The 17814-nt window shown below is 47.1% G+C and overlaps 1 protein-coding gene and 1 long non-coding RNA gene across 6 annotated transcripts in view; one reads left to right on the top strand and one right to left on the bottom strand.

The window, feature by feature from the left end:
• The window catches only part of CHD7 (chromodomain helicase DNA binding protein 7), a 187629-nt gene that overhangs the window by 31130 nt on the left and 138685 nt on the right, over window positions 1–17814 (top strand). The gene's annotated exons all lie outside the window — the stretch shown is intronic.
• Window positions 1406–6077, bottom strand: LOC146403878 (uncharacterized). Its single transcript, XR_014843771.1, has 2 exons — window positions 4924–6077; window positions 1406–4447 (listed from the first exon to the last, which is right to left on the bottom strand). It is a non-coding gene; the product is annotated as an uncharacterized LOC146403878 (long non-coding RNA).

The raw sequence follows: 17814 nt of genomic DNA, 5'->3' as shown, positions 1-17814 counted from the left end.
GCTGCCAGCTTACACCACAGCCACAGCAATGCAGGATCTTTTAACTCACTGAGTGAGGCCAGGGATCGAACCCACGTCCTCATGGCTACTAGTCAGATTTGTTACCACTAAGCCACAATAAGAACTCTTCATTCATCTTATTTTTTGTATCCCTATAGCAGCCAGGAGCCAACCAGTAGGAGTAGGTTTACAGGTTTTGGTGTAGTTGAAAAAAAAATAAAAATAAAAAAACTCTGAGGTAAAAGCTGTTGTTTTGTAACTAAGTGATTCCAGTGCCAGATCACATTGTGTCCTATTGGGGTTCATCAAGAACTTCTTGTTTCCTTTTTATTCCCAGGACCTAGTACCTTGTCTTTCACATCCTATACATGTTTAAGTTTCTAGATACAAATTGAAACTGTATTTGAGGGTGAAAGGAAATTTTAGCTACAGCTCTTTTCTCTAAGAGTGAACCATATTGACCTTTAGAGATAGGAATTTTCTTATGGAGGAGTTTAAGAATTGCTGTAGTAACAATTTGTATAAATTCACATATTCTAAATTCGTTATTGGTAGTGGAGTGTCTAAGACTGGAGATTTGGGGGTATAAGTTGGTAGGAATAGTTTTGGAGATTCTTTTAAAATCGCCGGTTTTCATTCCCTTAGTAATGTTGTTTATGCTGGTTGTTCTTGAAGAAATTCACTCTTAGTTTTTGGGGAGGAGTTCTCCAAATACCAGTTTCTTCTTTACATCTCGTTTAGATGAAAGGTTCTCTTACATTCTTTCCAAATTTGAAAGAAATTTTAGATATCCAAAATGCGTGTTCTTAAGTCATTATAATTCCTGAGTAGGCTTTTTAGTTTTTTTTTTTTTTGTTGTTGTTGTTGCTATTTCTTGGGCCGCTCCCGCGGCATATGGAGATTCCCAGGCTAGGGGTTGAATCGGAGCTGTAGCCACTGGCCTACGCCAGAGCCACAGCAACGCGGGATCCGAGCCGCGTCTGCAACCTACACCACAGCTCACGGCAACGCTGGATCGTTAACCCACTGAGCAAGGGCAGGGACTGAACCCGCAACCTCATGGTTCCTAGTCGGATTCGTTAACCACTGAGCCACGACGGGAACTCCGGCTTTTTAGTTTTTAAAATGTGCCTTCATCTAGTTAGTCCAGCAGCAGGAACGCAACACAGCACCCACCCTGGAAGCGCTGCCTGGTGGAGGCAGTGACCGCCGTGCGGGTGGCCAAGCCCCGGTCCTGGCACTCAGAGGTGCCGCTCGGCTTTCTCTCTGCCTTGTGGAAAATGGCACCTTGTTGTTCTTTGCTGGGCCAGCTGTACTGACGCTGGTGAATCACCCTTCTTTTTTTTTTTTTTTTTTTTTGTTGTTGTTGTTGCTATTTCTTTGGGCCGCTCCCACAGCAGCATATGGAGGTTCCCAGGCTAGGGGTCCAATCGGAGCTGTAGCCACCGGCCTACATCAGAGCCACAGCAACTCGGGATCCGAGCCGCGTCTGCAACCTACACCACAGCTCACGGCAACGCTGGATGGTTAACCCACTGAGCAAGGGCAGGGACCGAACCCGCAACCTCATGGTTCCTAGTCGGATTCGTTAACCACTGCGCACGACGGGAACTCCACCCTTCTAACATCCAGGTGATTCGTTCAAGTTTCCAGTCCAGTTCTAATCAAGATTCAGAAACTCTGTGTCTTCTTTGGCTGCGATGCAGATCCATGTTTATCTGCCCTCTGCTCCTCTCGGCATTTTAGGACGCATGTAATGCCATGCCTGCATCCTCAATCTTCAGGTATTTCAGATGTGAAGATTTGTGTCATGGATGATTAGCCAGACCCTCTTAGGATTTAGAAGTGGTGCGTTTTTCTGAGAGTAGAATGAAGTGTGGGCCTCGAAGAGCTGCGTGGTGGGAAGGGCCAACACCACAACCTCGCCTGTAGTGGCTGCGGCTGCGGTGTGGACGGATGGCTCCTAGACTCCCGCCTGAGGAGGGGCGGGAAAGGTGCATGACGCGTGCCCTGCATCTCCACGTGCTCACCTAGGCAGGAAAGGATAACAAGAAACTGTTGCTGATCTTTGGCAAATGAGATCAAGTTGGGAGAGAGAAATAAAACTCCTTTTTCCATTTTTATTCTTCTCTGCTGTTGGATTTTTCCCCCTTGTCACATCAGGTTATTCTCACACTAAACAGAGCCAGTTAACATCTGGGAAAGATGGTCAGCCCGGCTCCACTCGCTAGACCTGCAGAGTCTCGTCCACCTGGCGCTGCGAGACGGCACCGCTGTCCAGCTCTGTGGTGAAGTGTAGAGCGTGAATACTGTTTGCTTAGGTCAAGCCTTCTACCAGTAGACTTAGGTGTAGTCCCACATCCCACTCCTAAAGGGAAAGGTAGTAACCCCTGGGGAAGGCTTAACCGAGGCTTGCCAATTCCCATTCCAAATTCCATTTTGAGCCGAGAAGGTTATAATGGAGTCCAGGGCAGTTTGAAGGCAAAGTGTGGCAGCCTCATCAGATACGGCTTTGCAGCCCGGTGACTTATAATGAGGGTGGCATGTAATTAGAAATCGTCCCTGTCTTTTCTGAGTACTGATGAAAACCATGGCTCAGAGGTTAATTCAAATAATAATTAATATTGGTCTCTGTCAGTACAGGGTGGTAATGAAATCTTTCGTTATTTGATGACTTTGACTTTAAATGTTGAGCGAGGAGTGGAAACGGGGTTACTCTGCACACTAATTGTGGGGAAGCGGCAGCCACTGAACACAAAGTGGTGGAGTTTGCTGTTCAGAAAGTGTCAGGCACAGGGCTTCTTTGTAGCCTGTGACTGTCTGCAACTGATGCTCTAACAGGACATGGAGATTTTAGGGTTACTTTACTTCCTAAAGTGACAGTTATTTAGTGATGCCAGGAAGGGCCTTCACATCTTTGACTGTCCTAGTGAACAAAGCATGCAGCGTCAGACTGCCCTAAATCCTGGCAGGTTACACACTCATGGTAATCTAAGACAAAAACTTCAAATGGCTGGTTGTTTGGGGACCCGTTCGTGTCCTTTTCAACCTTGAAAGTTAACGAGACTGCAAGCCAGCATGTCACATTTACTGAACGTTTTTCACATACAGAGCTGGGAGTTAAATGAAGTAGAAGATATGTCGTGGATGTAAGGCGGTTATTTGGAGATGCAGAAACACCTGTTAATACAGATCCGCTCTAGCTTTACGAATCTGTCAGTGCTAAGTAGAATTGTTTGACTAAAATAGTGTTGGTGGAAGGAAGATATTTAGGCAGGACTGTTTTTATTATTTTATTTTACTTTATTTTATTTTTTTTTGACTTTTTGCCTTTTCTAGGGCTGCTCCCACGGCATATGGAGCTTCCCAGGCTAGGGGTCTAATTGGAGCTGTTGCTGCTGGCCTATGCCAGAGCCACAGCAGTGAGGGATCTGAGCCGCATCTTTGACCTACACCATAGGTCATGGCAACGCCAGATCCTTAACCCACTGAGCAAGGCCAGGGATCAAACCCGCAACCTCATGGTTCCTAGTCAGATTCGTTAACCACTGTGCCACCACAGGAACTCCCCAGGCAGGACTGTTTTTAAAAAGTAATTACAAATATGTCATTGAACAACTTATTCTAAAATCACAGTTTCCTTGGAGTTCCCACTGTGATTCAGTGGGTTAAGGATCTAGCGTTGTCACTGCCACTGCTCAGGTCATTGCTGAGGCACAGGTTTGATCCCTGGCCCTGTGAGGTGGGTTAAGGATCTGGTATTGCCAAAGCTGTGGCACAGGTCGCAGCTGTGGCTTGGATTCAATCCCTGGCTTGGGAACTTCCATATGCCAAGAAAAAATGAAGTCAAATCATAGTTTTCCTTTTTGAAATGTTTATTGGTGCACCACTGTAGCTTAACATCTGAGGGTTATGTCTGGGGTCAGTCTAAGCAGCAGCATCTTTTATAGGGAAAAGTAACAGAACCAAAGGGGAATTTTTATAAAGTCTGAGTACTTTGAGATGTTCCAGATGCCCAAACAGTAGAACCTGTCTAATGCAGAAAAGCAGACAGAATGCAACCACTGGCCAGCACAGAACTTTCACCGGGTTCGTTAACTCACGGCCCCTTCATATTTCATTCACATCACCAGCTTCCCCCATGCTCTGTATTATTTAGAAGCAAATCCCAGACAGCATATTATTTTATTTTAAGATATTTCGATATGTGTCACTGAAAGCAAAGACTTCTTTCTAAATTAAGGTGCTGCAGAAGCTTGTGTGAACAGTTTAAGGAAGTTTTTCTCGTTTTAAGGGCAGTGCCGCATTCGAGGACCCATCCGTATGCATATTTTCTTTGCTAGAATGCAGTGGATGATGGGCAGTTGTTGCACCACTAGGATCAGTAGGTTTCCTTTGATTTCAGGAGCAGGCACAATTCTGAAATGAGAGTGACAGGATGATAAACCTTGTTTTATTTACAAAAGCTTATTTATTTATTTATTTGTCTTTTGTCTTTTTAGGGCTGTACCTGAGGCATATGGAGGTTCCCAGGCCAGGGGTCCAATCGGAGCTGTAGCCACCAGCCTGCACCACAGCCACAGCAATGCAGGATCCAAGCCTCTTTCGTGACCTACACCACAGCTCACCACCACGCCGGATCCTTAACCCACTGAGGGAGGCCAGGGATCGAACCCACAACCTCATGGTCCCTAGTTGGATTAGTTTCTGCTGCACCATGACGGGAACTCCTACAAAGGCATTTTAAAAATCTTTATTTTGGAGTTACCATTGTGGCTCAGTGATTAACGAATCCGACTAGGAACCATGAGGTTGCGGGTTCGGTCCCTGAGCTTGCTCAGTGGGTTAACGATCCGGCGTTGCCGTGAGCTGTGGTGTAGGTTGCAGTGGCTACAGCTCCGATTCGACCCCTAGCCTGGGAACCTCCATATGCCGCGGGAGCGGCCCAAGAAATGGCAAAAAAGACAAAAAAAAAAAAAATAAAAATCTTTATTTTATTTTTATTTGCAAAAGCATATTTTATTTATTTACAAATCTCTACAGGATTTGGGTGTCAAGAGCCAGCAGCTTTGGGGGAGGTGGTCACAGCTGGTGACGACTTCTGGGCAGTTGCTGTGTGGGGAAAACCCACAGAGACTCTAGCAGAAGGAATTATGGGGAAGGTGTCACACTGCCCTCAAGTGACCTTTCCCCCCAAAGCCCCATCTTGTCACTTGTCTGCTTAGTACCCTCTGTCCGCTTCTCACTGCCTTCATACCAGCCAGGAATTTGGATTTTGGATGTGATTTCTAAGGCTTTCTGCCCCTCAGCCCCTCCTGGACTCTATTCCTTGGCCTCTAATGCTCTGTCTGGGGTGCTCTACAGGCCCCGCCCTCTGCAGGGGCCCTGCCCACCTCCCTGGCTGCTTCCACCCTCCTTGGCCTGGCTGGGCCTGTCCTGGCCTCAGTAGCAGCCTACTCTGCGTCTACAGCAACTCCCCCCGCCCCCGCCCCTGTGATGACTGCAGAGTCAGCTCAGTGACTGGGTGAATGAATGCTCGGAGGGACCCTACAGGCCAGCAGGGGTGGGGAGGGCCTTGGGGGTGCAGGTGACGCAGCCCAAGGAAAAAGAGGGAAGTTCTTCTGGCAGCCACAGGAGAGTCAGAAAGAAATATTCTGTCTGAAACATTTGCTTTTGAGCTTACGGGTGAGCTGAATGCATGTCTCCTGGGAGCCGTGAGAAGTGTGAGTGGGGAAGGACATGAGGGTTTTACAGGTGACTTTTGGGAACAGCAGCAACACTGACACGATTTGCCTTCGAAAGGGGCTCAGGTGGGCGGCTGACAACACGAGGCTCCACTCTGGGTACATTCTGGTTCCCCGTGTTGAAGGGACGGCTGCCCTCCTGGCAGTTGTACTGACTCCTGTTCATATCAGGCAGACTCCCCTGAGTGAGCAGACCTCAGTCCACACGCATCGGGCTTCTGTCTGGTGAAGGAGCTTCCGCACCTCTGGTCTGAAACACCCTGGAACAAGGCTTCTCCATTTCCCTACATGGTCACGTGCTACCTTAAAAAAATAAATGGAAAACCAAAAAAAGCCACATGAGATAGTGGAAAAAACCCCACACTTGGGAAGGAAGTCCAAGCTCCTCTTTTGTTTCCAGCACTACCATATACAGACAAAACACATGCTGGTTCGAGCCTCTTCCCTGCATTTATACAAGGCGGGAACACCACCCGCACAGCCTGCTTCCTGGGACCCTGTGCTGCTCCCTGACACCTCGTGGCTTCCGGAGCCTCCATGTCACCATCGTCCGAGGTGGAAGCCTTTGTTGGATGCCCCTTGACTCACCCCCACCCCCAGCTGCGTCAGGTCTGTGCTCAGTGCCTGTTGGCTTTCCAGGCCGACCGTGTGCAGAACCCCACAGCTTCTGCCTCCACTGCTGCCCCCTGCCCATGGCTACCTTTTCTGCTAGCCTTCCTGCAGTAGCTGCCCGTCCACCCGCTGTCTTCAGGCTGTTTTCCTCCAGTGGAGGCAGTGCGCGGTCCCTGCACCCCTGGCCTGTGGGCTCCTGGGGGCTCCCCCCAGATCCTTGGTCCCAGACCTTCAGAGGCCTCTTCCTGGGAGGCCCTCCCGCCCCCCACTTTGCGGTCACATCCATTCTGTGCTGTGGGTTTTTCCCCCGTTTTACCTTTTATTTTACTTATTTACTCTGACCTCCCTGGTTCAGCTGCACGAAGGTGGGAGTTGCTGCCTGGCGTTTACTGCTGCATCACCAGTGTGTGGGACAGCGTTCAGCATGTGGCAGGGTGCTCAGGCAATGGTTCCTGCATCACAGTCTCTAGAAGTTAATCACTGGAGGGAAAAGCTGTCAGTGGGCTTCTCTGTGGCTGTGCTTTTGGTGGGTACAGCAGGTGAAACTTCATGGAAAAAAGCAAACACCATTATACCGTGTGGTTCAGAAATGGGGCATCTCCTCTCCTTGCAGTCGCCAGCCCAGCAACCTCATTAGCAGAGTAGCCTTTCCCCGCCTGTCTCGGCTCAGGTTAAGCTGCCTCTCTTGGTCAGGGTCACGCACAGATGAGGGTGCGTCTGTCCTCAGGGCATTGTGTCCAGGGACACCACATCTCTGTCCTGTTTACTGGTTTTTTCCCCTTATTTATGGGTGCACCCACAGCATGTGGAAGTTCCCAGGCTAGGGGTTGAATCACAGCTACAGCTGCTGGCCTTCACCACAGCCCCAGCAACAGCAATGTGGGATCTGAGCCGCGTCTTCGACCTACGCCACAGCTCACTGCAATGTTGGACCCTTAACCCACTGAGTGAGGCCAGGGATTGAACCTGTGTCCTCATGGTTACTAGTGGGGTTCTTAACCTGCTGAGCCATGATGGGGACTCCTGTCCCATTTACTGTCGATGTTTGGTTTGATCATTTGGCAAAGGAGATGCATTCTCTTCTGAAAAAGAGGTTATCAGAATTCTGTTCTTAACCTTTGATTAGTCATTGTCAAATTAGAATGACAGTGATTTCCCTGCTTGAAAATGAAGAAAACTGTGTCATTGTGATGTGTTCGTTTAGTTACCTGTTGGTTATAATGTAAAGACTTTGGGTAGTTACTGGACTTGGGGATGCCTTTATATAGAACTTCTCCAAGAGCCCAGAATTACTTTGCATTTGTTATTTCGCCGTATGTTTTGTTTATCTAGAGTGAGACTGAGGTCTTGACACAGATGAGGCCTTGGCAGTCACACTGTATGTGGCCTCAGTGGCTTCACTGACGCTTTCCTCATGGTCACACCGCCACTCACATGGCTGTGCAGTTAAACCTTGGCTGTGCAGGAGATGGGTGGGTGGGAGAGCTGCCGCGTGTACACTGACTAGCTGTACGAGCTGATTGACGGGGGCCTGTTCGTATGTTCATGGATGATGTCTCACATTCTGGACCATCACTTAAGAAATTCGTAACACTCTCTGGATTTGGCAAGAATTTGTCACATGGGATAGGAAGTTTGGAGCTGACAGACTTCCTTTCTGATTCCAGTACATCTGAGTTGTGATTTCAGATGAGTCGACTGAAAATCTATTTTTTAACCTCCAAAGCAGGAATATGGAAAATTGAGCCATCTTTCATTTTGAACTTCCACAGTTGTTAAGAAATTTAGGTAGGTGGATGGGTTTTATACCTTTAGTGTTTGGAGCATGGGTGAGGTTTCAAAGATTCATAAGCTTTTTTCCAAAATTCCCTGAAAAGTGAAATGTATTTCAACCTTGGACCAACACATTCTTTTTTTTTTTTTGGCTGCTCCCATGGCAGGTGAAAGTTCCAGGCCAGGGACTGAACCCTCGCCATAGCAGTGACCCTAGTCACTGCAGTGACAATGTCAGATCCTTAACCCGCTGCACCACCAGGGAACTAACTCCCTGACACATTTTTTTTTTTTTTTTTTTTTGGGTCCTCTTTTGCTTTTTAGGGCTGCATCTGCGGCATATGGAAGTTTCAAGGCTAGGGTGTTTAATCAGAGCTACACCACAGCCACAGCAATGCAGGATCCGAGCTTCTTCTGTGACATACACCACAGCTCACAGCAATGCTGGGTCCTTAATCCACTGAGCAAGGCCAGGGCGTGAACCTGCATCCTCATGGAAACTAGTCAGATTTATTTCCACTGCACCACAATGGCTACTCCTGACACTTTCTTCTATCAGTACTGATTCACTCTGCTAGCTCTGGCTTGTCTTGCTCATGAATTATCCCTTGGTCAGCTCTCTGTACTGGGCACTCCTGGAGGCCCCGGTAACAGGTGTGCCATGCACACAGGCCTACCCTCAGGGATCTCCCAGCCGCCAGATCCTTGTCATAGCATGGGCACAGGGTGTGAGTGCAGTGGACAAAAGGGGGGGGGCATGTTGAGAGCAGGCCCCAGGCACCTCTGCCCCCGTGGCTGTTCCTGCTGATCACTTAAGTGGAAGCCGAGGCTCTGTTGGATTTAATGATGTAGCCAGGGTGACCAGCTTAGATGGAAGCAGATCAGTTGGATGGGGGAAGAAAACTGTAATCAGTTGCTTTCCCAACGTTGTCTGCTTGGAAGTACACCCATTCCAAAGCAGCCACCCCAGAAAACAGGTCTGAGGTGGACAGTGAGAGCTCCCACCCCGGTAAACACTGCACACGAGTTGTTCCTCTAGGTTTTCTGCAGGAGGAAGGTTTTCCCAGCATGATGTACCGTCCACATGTAACCGGCCGCCCTTTTCCACAGGACTCTGCCTGGTCTATGGTGTCGTGCGTGGAGCACTGCCTTTTCTCCTCGGATGGCACTGGCAGCGGCCCCCTGTGCCAGGTCCCGTCACCTTCCGTCCTCCTCTAGGGGCCACTTGGGTCATTCCCAGTGTTTCCCCGTTGGTATCATTGCCCCCTTGAAGATCACCCTTCCCACGTATCCTGCGCACATTCGGGCCCCTTTCCTGGGATGTCATGGGGTCTCACTGTGTCCGTTTGCTGCAGGCTGCCTTCTCCTCTGAGTTCACGCCCGCTTTTCCTGCACTCGCCAACTCGAGGCGTTACTGTCCTTTGCCAGTTCGGTCAGGACACTTCTTTCATCATCCGTGGGGTCAAGTGTTTTCCTGGGAGTTGTGGCCTCTTGTGTGCCCTAGGATCCGTCCCCTGCACCCCTTGCTGTGTGGCCTCTGTGAGTCGCTCTTGGGGTGAAGGTCAGGTGTGAGCTCCGCTCTTCTTCTGGGCCTTGGGATATTCCCAGTGCTGCCCCTCCTTGGTGGCCACTGTCCTGCATTCGCTCCTTGGTGGGCGACTTAACCTTTAAACCCTCTGTTTCCTTTCCCATGACGGGTGACGAGGATTAAACAAGTGAGGGCTTGGCTTCGCCTCCTGTTTGTCACTCTGGGCATCAGGTATAGTGGGGGATGTGACCCCCCTGCCAGCCAGGGGAGCCCCTCGGTCCTGCCCAGCTGCTTTGTGTCCTCGTCAGTTCTGGGGTTCCCTAGATGGATGCTGCTGTTCCCTTGATGGATGCCCCGTGAACTCCCTTCTCCTTGTCCTGGCCTGTCACAGGCTCTGCAGTTTGGTTACAGACTGAACTGTGTCCCCTCAAATCCATATGTTGAGATCCCAGCCTCAGTGTGACCATCCGGAGACCGGCCTTGAAGGAGGTGGTTACAGTTAAGGCTTCAGAATGAAACTTGCCTGTCCCATTGGTTCCTTGACCTCCAGAACCGTGAGACACCTTCCTGCTTTGCAAACCCCGGCCTCGGATACTTTGTTGTGGCAGGTCTGTAGCAACTGAAGTTGTCGTCCTGGTGGGTGGGCGTCTGCCTGCCACGGCGCCGTTTTCAGGCTGTTGGTCCTACATCAAAACCACTTAGAAAGTCGGTGAAACACAGATTGCGGGGCTCACCCCAAGAACGTCGAATTTGCTAGGTCTGGGTTGCCCTGAGAAATCACGTTTGTGGCAAGCCCCTCGTGGCATGGCTGCTTCTGGCGCAGGACCATACCTGGAGAGCTGCTAAGCAGTGTGTGGAAGGGTTCGCACAGGAGTGCGGGAGACGGGCTGGGGTGCTGGTGCCGCCACCCAACTCCAGGCGTCTTTTTGTTTTATTTTATTTTATTTTTATTTTTTGGTCTTTTCTAGGGCGACGCCTGCGGCATATGGAGGTTCCCAGGCTAGGGGTTGAATCGGAGCTGTTGCTGCTGGGCCTGCACCAGAGCCACAGCAACTCGGGATCCGAACCGTGTCTGTGACCTACACCACAGCTCACCACAACGCCAGATCCTTAACCCCCTGAGCAAGGCCAGGGATCAAACCACAACCTCATGGTTCCTAGTCGGATTTGTTAACCCCTGAGCCATGATGGCAACTCCCAGGCGTCTTTTTAAACTTGGTTCAGTCACTTGTGAAATGGGGATGGTATTTGTGCCATTTACCTCGTGGGTTATTGAAGCTAAGATCATAAGGAAAAGCTCGGGTCCCCCTAATCTTCAGAGTTGGGTGGGAGTATTGCATTCTTGTAAAAGAGAAGAATGAGTGGGTGGGGCTGGGTATTTTCATAGTAAACTCAAAGCAAAGGTCATGGGTTTCTTTTGTTTTCCACTCTCGACACTGCCTTTGATTAGCTGCCTGTGGGGACCTTCTCTTCATCTCCTTGTCTCGTCTCCATCTTTCACCCAGCCTCTCTTGAAAGCCAGGCATCTTAGCCAAGTGGCCTGTGTTAGAGCCTGGCCCTCCCTTGTCAAGGATGTCTGTGGCTCTTTTGGTGATTGTGGCATCAGAAATTACCGAGTTGTTAGCTCTCCTTGGTAAGACTTGCTTTTCATGGCCCAGTATTGTGTTTGAAAGGTCTTCTTTTTCGTTTTTGTTTTTGTTTCGTTTTTTGTTTTGCCGTGTTTACAATGTTTTACAGTGTGAAAATGCATATTGCATTTTCAGCAACGTTGTTGACCAGCAACAAAGATCTTAATGATTTAGAGCAGTGGTTCTCATGGCCACTTTACACTCTTGCTGAGAACCCCAAAGAGCTGCCACACACATGGGTTATATCTGTTGATATTTGTACTTCTTTTTTTTTTTTTGTCTTTTTGGGGCTGTGCCCATGGCACATGGTCGTTGCCAGGCCAGGGGTTGAATCAGAGCTACAGCTGCTGGCCTACACCACAGCCACAGCAACGCCGGATCCCTAACCCACTGAGCGAGGCCAGGGATCTAACCTGCATCTTCATGGATCCTAGTTGGGTTCATTAACCACCGAGCCAAGAAGGGAACGCTTATCTGTTGATATATCTTATATTTGAAATGAAAACTATTTAAACATTTTATATAGTTAATTTAAAATAATATTAAATCCATTACATATTTATATAAACAACCCAATTTTTATGAAAAATAATTTTCCCAAACAAAAGTTTAGTGTGAATGAAGGGCATTATATATATTTAAATTTTTTTTTTAAATTGGAGTTCCTGTTTTGGCACGGCAAATAGTTCTGACTAGGATCCATCCCTGGCCTTGCTCGGTGGGTTAAGGATCTGGCATTGCTGTGAGCTGTGGTGTAGGTCGCAGAAGTGGCTGGGATCTAGCCTTGCTGTGGCTGTGGCATAGGCCTGCGGCTACAGCTCCGATTGGACCTCTAGCCTGGGAACCTCCATGTGCCACGGGTGTGGCCCTAAAAAGACAAAAGACAAAAAAATTTTTTTTAAATTGAAATATGGTTGCTGTACAATATTATATAGGTTGCAGGTGTTTAATGTAGTGATTCATAACTTTTAAAAGGTACAGTCCATTTATAGTTATTATAAAATATTGGCTATATTTTCTGTGTTGTACAGTATATCCTCGTACCTTATTTTATACCTAATAGTTTGTACCTCTCAATCCCCCATCCATATATTGCCCCTCTCCCATTGCTTTTTATTTTTGTAAATATCTTTAATGCCTAGTTCAAGAGAAGACAGATTCTGATAGCTGCTGTGTTTTCCATCTGTTGTAATATGTTGTTTTGGTTGAAGAACGTGAAGAAAAGCTGGCGTGCAGATTTGTAATTGAAAAGGGAGGGATGTTTGAATAGCCTTTTCAGATCATTTGATAACTACACTAAAACGATAAGGAGTAGTTCCTTAAAGATTAGTTACAATGTGGAATCTGAAATTCTACCACTGAGATTTTTGTATTTGGTTTCATTAAAATTCATTGGCGTGTTTTGTACTCTGAATGGATCTTTTATTTGTGCATGGTTTTGTAACATGTCTTGGTAATTTGGGAAATATTAGTTCAGTGAATTACACAAATCTTTGAAATGTTAACATATTTCATTATACACTGTTTAAAAAAAATCATATTTGTTAATATCACTTCCTGTCTAATCAGAAAAGTCTTTTCAGTATTGGGAAGCTGTCAAGTTCATGATGGTAGATAGAGATTTTCCAAAATTCTGATTTTTGCTTTGAAAGCTCAAAATTTGTCATTGGTAACAAAACTCTCAATTGTTTTCCTTGAAGTGACAGACTTATTTTGTTCATTTTTGAAAAAATGCCTGCCAAATGCTCAAGTCTGAATAACCATAGATTTTCAGTTTCCTTCCGTCCAAGTCAGAATGGTGCTCTTTGACAAAAGCTTGCAACTCGGTCGTATAACCCATTTCTGTATCTACCTTGACTTGGGTGGTTTCTGACATGAACCACCATCTAGAAGGATGCAGGCGTACAGGAATGATGGTGCAGAGAGCAAATACCTGCGTGTGTAAAAGGGCTCCTCAGAGACATGGGGCAGGGGGCAGTCTCTGCTCTGCTGGTTAAAGGAAGAAATCCTCACAGCATAGTTGACTTCATACACCAGCATTATGCAAATGAATGTTGTTTTCTTCAGCATAGCGACCTTGGAGACAGAACACCACGCTCAGTGATAACACCAGCGTTAGAACGTTTCTGAATGCCACCTTAAAATGGAATTGCTTCAAGTTAATGGCTTTAGCTTACTCCATAGATTGTGTTTGGATGTACTGTTTTAAAACTGCATCGCCCCCGATGTCTGTTACTGTTTTCCTGATGATCTAGAAATAGAGTTGTCTGCTCTGAGAGGGCGCCTTTGCCTGAGAGCAGCCGCCCCACCTTCAACATCGTGGGGCGTTTATTACAGGAGCACCAGTGCAAGTCTTGGGGTCTGAGCACGAGACTGAGTCTTGGCTCTGTCTCTGACTAGTGGGCGACCTTGAACAAAGGCTGTTCCATCTCTCCAGTTCCGTGTAAGGTCAAGCGATTGGATTAGGACCTCAGTCTTGTAGTGCTCCTGTTCTGTGAGTCCCACGCTCTGGAGGCACGAAAGCCAGATGTCCCCATAACCTGGGAAGGTGGCCTGCAGGGGACTTGCCCTGCAGCCTTGCTGTTCCATCCCACCAGCCCTGCATCCACCGTCAAGGGCAGCAGGGTAAGGGTGGTGCAGAGTGTGTCGAACAGCTCACACTCCTCTGTCTGAGGGTGTGAGGCGGCCCGGGGACGGCCACTTGTGACAGCCAAACGAGACTGCTTCTGATCAGCCCTTGAGGGCTTGTTTTCATATTTTTGCAGATGAGGAAGCTGAGGCCCAGAGCCCTGCTGTCATTTGCCGGAGGTGGAGAGAGTGTCAGAGCCAGATCCAGCTGGTCTCCCCATAGTTCTAGCCACTGCTCTCTTCTACTTCCCTCTGTGGCCTGTCATTTCTTTCTGTGACCATCAGAGGCCTTTTTAAAGTGTGGAAGTGATGTCACCGTGGGTCATCATTCACATTTGATGAGAGTGGTGGTTTTACACATGTTTAACATTTATAAACCTAATGCTTGATAATGGTCAATAAAAGTTAAAGATGAGAAACATGTAAACTTGTGCTGAAATGGCCAGGGCCCTTTAGGCACAGAAAATCAAGGGCAGATCAGTTTTGGGATGAGTTCAGAAATAGGTGGCAATGCAGTTGCAACATTTGGGAGTTTCCAGTTGGCCTTCCCATGTGAAGAACTAGAAACTCAAATTCTTGGGGATTATTTACTGAAAAGAACTCTAAGCTTTTATTCCTCCCACACCTGCTGTGCACCTGCTCTGTCCTGGCCACAGTGACGCTCCAGTGCTGTGGCCGGGCTCTCGTGCTGAAGCCCTGCCAACAGCAGAGGTGCCGTTCTCTGGACTCCAGACCCGGGAATGTCCCGGGTGTGGGGGTTGGGGAAGGAGATCTTCTAGAGGAATGTTCTGGGGTTTCTTCTGAAAGTTGTCACAGTAGTGCAAGCTGAGGTCAAGGATGGTTTGAATGTAAAATCTCGTTTCCAGCTGGGTGGTTGGGGTGCCCGAGGAAAGGAGCATCCACAGCTAGACCTTCAAGACTGAACATCCTGGAGAATAAACATTTTTATATATCTTTTATATTACTCAGCCTATTTCTGGTGGAATGTTTGAAGTAGTTAAGTCATCCTCATAGTGTCCTTGAAGGTGACAGTTGACATGAACCTGTTTTGTGACTGGAAAAGAAAGTTAAAATGTTACCTTTCACTTAAGTTTGTTCAAGTAAGTGGGAAATGGAAAAAAGCTACTTGGCATCTGGTTCTTACTTTGGACCTTTATGGGGGCCTTGCAGCTGTATTCTGAACCCTTAAATTGTTAATCTAATGCTAGGATTGCAGTTGCGTGGCCAAGAATTTACACCGTTGGTGCTTAGGAGGAAGTGTGTGCTGCCAGTCCTGTTGAGGAAGAAAGGAAGTGTGAGGTTTCACTCTTCCGAGAAATTTGCTTCAGGTGACTGCTTGGTCTCCAGACGTTCAGGCCCGGACCTGGGAGATGTCAGAGGCCTTTCTCCTGGAGGGCGGGCTGCAGGTGCCTTATCTCCCTGACTCCTCTTTCTCTGGGGGGCTGAAGTGGGGGGAGTTCCTGTGATGCCCCTTCACAGGATTAGGGGTGAATGTATTCTGAGAAGTGATGGTTTTGTAATCTTACCATGTAAACCGGGTGCTCATTAACCTTTAGGGAAGAACAGTTGCTTTAGAATTACGAGGGAGTGCAGGTAATTTTACATTTAAAACTGAAGCTTCACTGCATTATTTACATGGTGCATGTGTGTTTGATTTATTTGTATAATCACTTTATTGTCTGTGCTTCTCAAGATGCTGATTATTTTTCTATCACTGAAAGTGAATTTTGGAAGTGGACACCTATACCTTGCATAATTTTAGCTGTAAAGCTGCTTAGATTTGAGTCTTTGAGTGGACGGATGTTTGCCATTTTCTTCAGCCACCTTTCTATCTCCCCAGCCTACAGGTGGGAAACCAGGAACTGAGTCTAGGTTCCAGAGTCAAGGCCTCACAGCCTGGTTGACGTGTTTGTGTATCTAAATTTCTCATATTAAAGGAGAAAGCGACCATCTGCATTGTGCACTAAATGTGTTCCAGGTGCTGTGTCCAGTGCTTTATGGATACACTCTAGTGAGTTAGGGTCAGTGGTATTAGCTGTACTTTACAAATGAGAAAAGGAAGTTCTAGAATGGGATGTCATTTCAGAGTAGGTCTTAGACCTTAGGTTCCTAGTGCCCTCTGCCTCTTTGTTCTATCGATTCTTGGGTGTTTTTTTTTTTTTTTTTTTTGTGGTTCCATACAACTTTTAGGATTGTTTGTTTCTTTGGAAAATGCCATTGGAATTTTGATAGGGATTGTAGATTTGTAGAGTGCTTTGGGTAGGATGGACATTTTAACAATATTCATTCTCCCAGTCCAGTAGCCCAGAATATTGTCTCATTTATTTGAGTCTTCTTCATCTTCTCCAAGACTTTGCCTTCTGTTTATCAGTGATGTGAATATTTATATCTTCAGCTCAGCTCTCTCTCTGGAGTTGCTCTTCACTTTGATATTATGCTGGTAACTGGGTAGCTCCTTGTGGACTTATTCTGTCTCCCCCCTCCTCCCCCACAACCCCACATAATTCTCCTTCTTTTCTGTTCCCTGTGTTCCACTATGCGGTATTACCATTTGCTCAGTTACCCAGGTCAGAACCTGTGCTCCTAGACTCTTCTTCATCCTCCAGCCTCCAGTCAGAAGCCAAGTCAGATGGTTGGGTTGGGTAGGTCTGTCTCTTGAGTATCACTGTCTCCTTTGCTGCACCATCATCTCTTAACCCGAATTCCTGTAAGAGCCTTCGAACTGGTCTTGGCACTGGTCTTGTAATATTTCCACCTCTCTCAATCTGTGATCCATATTTTAGTAAGGGAGATTTCTAAAATATTCTTTCTCCCTTCCTTCCTCCCTTCCTTCCTCCCTCCCTCCCTCCCTTCCTTCCTTCCTCCCTCCCTCCCTTCCTTCCTTCCTTCCTTCCTTCCTTCTTTCCTTTCTTTGCTTTTTAGGGCCACACCCACAGCATATGGAAGATCCCAGGCTAGGGGTCAAATTGGAGCTGCAGCTGCTGGCTTACACCACAGTTACAGCAAACCAGGATCTGACCTGCTTCTGTGACCTATACAGTTGCTTACAGCAGTGCTAGATACTTAACCCACTGATTGAGGCCAGGGATTGAACCCATGTCCTCATGGATACTAGTTGGATATGTTACCACTGAGCCACAATGGGAACTCCCTAAAATGTACATCATTTCTGAATGGATGAAGAAGACACCCCCCCACACACACAGTGAAATATTACATGATTGGACCTAGAGATTATCATACTAAGTGAAGCAAGCCAGAGAGAAAAAGACAAGTAGCATATGATATCACTTATATGTGGAATCTAAAAAATAATACAAATGAATCTATTTACAAATCAGAAACAGACTTACAGACATGAAATGAATTTATGATTACCAGGGAGCGGGGGGGATAAATTGGGAATTTGGGATTAACATATACACACTTCTATATAGGTAAGAGATAAACAAGGCCCTACTGTATGGCAAAGGAAACTGTGTTCGATATTTTGTAATAGCTTATAACAGAAAATAATCTGAAAAAAATAATGTATAACTGAAACACTTTGCTGTACATCTGAGACTCATGTAGTATTATAAATTATGCTTAAATTTTAAAAAGTAAAATAAAATGTACATCTTCCTAAACAGTGTCACTTAAAACCTTAAGACTGGAGTTCCCATCGTGGCGCAGTGGTTAGCGAATCTGACTAGGAACCGTGAGGTTGCGGGTTTGATCCCTGGCCTTGCTCAGTGGGTTAAGGATCTGACATTGCCGTGAGCTGTGGTGTAGGTCGCAGACGCGGCTCAGATCCCGCGTTGCTGTGGCTCTGATGTAGCCTGGTGGCTACAGCTTCAATTCGACCCCTAGCCTGGGAACCTCCATATGCTGTGGGAGCGGCCCAAAGAAATAGCAAAAA

Source organism: Sus scrofa, chromosome 4 (assembly GCF_054392235.1).
Source record: "Sus scrofa isolate SSC_HxYL_T2T_F1_AM1 chromosome 4, Sscrofa_HxYL_maternal_Yorkshire_Landrace_v2.0, whole genome shotgun sequence".
NCBI classification, from domain to species: Eukaryota; Metazoa; Chordata; class Mammalia; order Artiodactyla; family Suidae; genus Sus; species Sus scrofa.
This window is presented reverse-complemented; position numbering and strand designations above follow the sequence as displayed.